Raw genomic sequence first — 4,542 nt, 5'->3', positions numbered from 1 at the left:
TTCAGTCCTGGACTACTGCCTTTGGCCACCAAAGAAGCGGTGTTGGTTTCAGAATCAACATCGGGAGTCTGGACCTTGTTCACGGACGGAGCTTCAAATGTGAAAGGGTTTGGGCTCGGTGTAGTACTAATCACGCCTTTGGGAGAAACCCTGAGGCAAGTCATAAGAACTATTCTTTTGACTAACAATGAAGCGGAGTATGACGCCTTGATTGCAGGACTCGAGTTGGCCCGGGGAATGGACACCGGAGTAATAGAAATCAAATGTGATTCCAAAAGCAGATTTCATGCGACAATATATAGTCAAAGTTCAGGCTCTACTTGCATGAAGGGGTCAAACTTCGGTACGGTCGTGCAGCTTATGCATTCAGTATTGGATATGGGCGGCTATTATGAATTAAACGCGACCAATTTGGTTTGGGACTAGATGAATGAGATCATTGACTATCTCAAGCATGAAAAAATACCCGAATATCCCAAAGCATCTTAGGCGTTGCGCACTAAAGCAGCTCAATACTGCTTCAAGAGAGGTCGGTTGTATATAAAATCTTTACAAGGCCCATTGGCCGAATGTTTGGGAGTCTCCGAAGCTAACTACGTCATGAGAGAAGTTCCTTAAGCAATCTGTCGAAATCCCTTGGGTGCGGATTCCTTGGTATTAAAGCTAATTAGGATAGGATACTATGGGCCTCGGATGGAACAAGACGCTAAAGCTTATGTTCAGAAATGCGATAAATATCAATGCCACGCACCGTTGGTGCGTCAACTGGGAGAGATATTACACTCGATTATGTCGCCATGGCCATTCATGAAATGGGGGATGGACATAGTTGGTCCACTACCTCCAGCTCCCGGTAAGGTAAGATTTCTTTTGATTATACCTGATTACTTTTCTAAGTGGGTTGAAGTAGGTCCATACTAGATAATTGATGAGCGCGAAGTAGTCGATTTCCTGTGGGAGAAAACAATTTGTAGGTTCGGGATACCCAAAGAGATATCCAGACAACGAGCCATAATTTATAGGCGCAAAGGTCACAAAATTCCTTGAAGACTCGTAAATCAAAAGAATCACATCATTGCCGTACCACCCGAGCACAAATGGATAGGTGGAATCAAGGAATAGTAATTATTCAAAATGTCAAAAAGAGATTGTAAGCAGTTAAAGGCAAATGGTCCGAAGAGCTACCGTGAGTGTTATGGGCATACCGAACAACGGCTAAATCAAGCACGGGGGAGACACCTTTCAATATCGTATACAGAGTAGAAGCTTTGATCCTGGTGAAAGTAGGGGAACCTACCATGAGATACATTCGGACGGATGAAGAAGCAAACAACGAAGCATTAATGGTTAGAAGAGCCAATCTCCGTTTTTTCAAAGTGGGAGTCTTAGTTTTAAGGATTGTGACCCAAAATACCAGAGAGATCAACGCAGGAAAGCTGGGTCCAATGTGGGAAGGCCGCTACTGGGTTTCAGTTGTCACTGGGAAAGGATCATACAGATTCGAAAATGAAGACGGAGTGAAATTGCTGAGCAGCTGGAATGTGTCACACCTTAAAAGAAACATTTGATAATGAGCGCCGCCTATACTGAAAGTATGTGCTGGACTTTTTTTCCCATTGTCTAGTTTTTGTCCCAATTGGGTTTTTATGGCAAGTTTTTTAACGAGGCAACAAAGAAAAGCATACTATGAAGGAAACATTGTCAGTATAAATAAGATCTTTAAAAAAAAGTCATGGAAGCAGAGAACCACTACGTGACAGTTAGATAATCTTTTGCTCGGTAGAAAAGTTCCTACTGGGAAATAAAGTTTGTTATCGGGCCAAAGGTTAGCCGACCATTCACGAGTGCAAGCTACTGGGGGTGGTTAGATAGTCTTTTTCTTTATAGCAAAGTTCCTAATGGGAAGTGAAGTTGTCTATCGAACCAAAGATTATCCAACCGTTCACTAGTGGAATCTTCAAAGCAGCATGACTTCTAGTGTTCAAATTCACATTCTTCGCATTCGAGCACTGGGGGGGGGGGTGCTATGAGAATACGGCAACATGACTGCCACATAAACGGGGACTACAAAATCCAGGAATAAAGTTGTGTCATCGGGACCGGGGACTGTGCAGCCAGCCCATAGGAAAAAGATATACAAATTAGCCACAAGTAATGGTAATTTCTTTTTAGCATAACAAATGCTTATGTACTTTTAAAAATGGAAGCAATAAATTAAAGTCCTTTTATTTATATCTTGTTTCTTGTCCGAACGATGAATTAATTTTATAATTTTAATGTTAAACAAGTACTTCAAATGCTAGTGTCGGAATGTACAGGAGACTTCCTTTTCAAGAGCACCAAAAACATAAAAGGGCCCTCTCTTATGAAACCCTCACAGTAAAGGGTTGATTCCGAAATATCTTATGCCCGGAATAGAAATGCTATCGGGGGAAAATGCACCCGAAGCCTTGCATCACTCGACGCAAAGAGAAACATTTACGCAATACTTAAATAAAAAAGTACTTCTACTCAACAACGTGCCAAGTAGCACAAGTACAAAAGTATGAAGTAAAAAACAAAAAGGAAAGAAAAAACTATACTACTGCATCCCTAGAACCTTGGGGGATGAGAAACATCTACGCCCCCAGGAGAAGTGGGCGGATCTGCCGCCAACTTGGGATCTTGGCCTTCGTCGTCATCCCCTTCAATTTCTTCCTCAGTTACCGAGAACTCGGAACCGGAACTAGAAGAGTCAGTCGCATCAGGTTGGATCGGGAGACCCCTTCGGGCAGTTGACTCCAGCTCACGGGCCTTGGCGATCTCAGCATCAAAGTCGATGACACCCACTTTGGCCTCTTCCAAGGTTGTTGTCCTCATGTTGTACATAGAATATATTGTTTGAACAATGAGGGAAGCCGCTTGACGCTGAAGCTCTTCCTCAAGCTGGTCAACCTCAGTCGAAAGTTTATTCCACTTGGATCTAGCAGCTTGAAGGCTAACATCAAGGTCACAGATAGTGAAGTAATAAACTTTATTATGCTTCATGACTGTCTTATACCTCACTTCCATTGGGGCATGCTTCTCCTCTATGGCAACAACTTCTTCAGCTTGGGAGTTCAAGGTTGTGTCCAAATTATTTATTCTTTCAGTAGAGGTAGCCTCGTGATCGGCAGCAGCAATAACAACATTTTGGTCCTCGACCCACTATGCCTTGGCCTCTTCAAATTGTACACTTAATAGGGTGGCCTCTTGGCTGAAGGTCACAACCTCTCGCTTTGCTGCAACCGAGCCTCCAACTCAACGGCCTCGGCAGCTTGTGCTTCCAGTGCAGGGAGAGGGCATCAATTTGATCCCACTCGGCCAACAATTTATCCCGCTCGGATGTGACTTTTTATTTATGAAGGATCATCCTCAGAAGGCCCTCGAAAGCAAGGAAGTTAACGTGCAAAGAAAAAGTTCAAATTAAAAATCATGTCATAGCAAAGATATAAGGAACAACAAAGGGAACAAAGATCGTACCGATGTTGCGTTGTGCATGTCATTGTTTACCATACACTCTCCCGAGGGAGCCTGTATTTCATTCCTATCTTTCTCTGAAGCTACAGGCCAGGATAGCAGATGGCACTGGTACATACTGGGAGGGAAATGCTCCTCCTCATATGAGGATCTTCGAAAGGGGGAGCGTAGTTATGACCCAAATTCCCATGGACTGGGGACTGGGGAGTAGGAACATCCTATTCCTTGGTGTTTGCAGCTGGTGGAGATGATGTAACAGTTACTGGTGAAGCTGATAGAGTTGTTGGTGAAGAAGCAGCTACGGCAAAAGCAGTTCTAGTTATTGGTTGCTCGTCAACTGAATACGGAATAGCCCAGTACATAGCCTCACGGTACTAGGAGCAGCGACGGGGGCCCGTAAGCGAGAGTTGGCATCTACAATGAACCGCTCCATCCATCCACAACATTGTCATCGTCCATGCTGGTGAGAAACGCATGGTGACCACATTTTCTGAAGTTTGTCATTCCCGCACAGAAAATCTAGAGGGAATAAAGATTCATCTGTCAAGCTAGGGAGAGCTCTTCCCTCGTCTCTTGTCATTGAAGCCAACGACAAGTTACCGTCCTCCACACAGATGGGCTCACCTGTGCCAAGAAGACCTTGTAAGGGAATAAAAACTCCAAGATTACAGAGTCAAGTCCCCTGCTCAATAAGAATGGGCCCAGAGTAAAGGTGTATGTGTAAAAGTACGTAACACCCTTCTTGGGGAAGGTTTTCGACTCCGCTAGATCGGGAGAAATGATGTTAAAATCATGGCAACCACACTCTTGCTTCACAATAGGGATGCTAGAAAGACGTATGGAAGATGGATATACACCAACAACCCATGTGCGGGAGTTAACATAAGGGAACTTCTCTTCGAAGTCCTTAGCTGTGGTAAGCTTTCTTGGGATAATGGTGCTCACCATAAGAGGAGCAGCATCATCAGTGATTTCCTTATTCTTTGAAGAACTAGAGTTTTTGGAAGAGGAGGGCATAATTAGCAAGAGGAAGTAAGGGTTTCT

Source organism: Nicotiana tabacum, chromosome 13 (assembly GCF_000715075.1).
Source record: "Nicotiana tabacum cultivar K326 chromosome 13, ASM71507v2, whole genome shotgun sequence".
NCBI lineage: Eukaryota > Viridiplantae > Streptophyta > Magnoliopsida > Solanales > Solanaceae > Nicotiana > Nicotiana tabacum.
Note: the sequence above shows the minus strand (reverse complement) of the source record.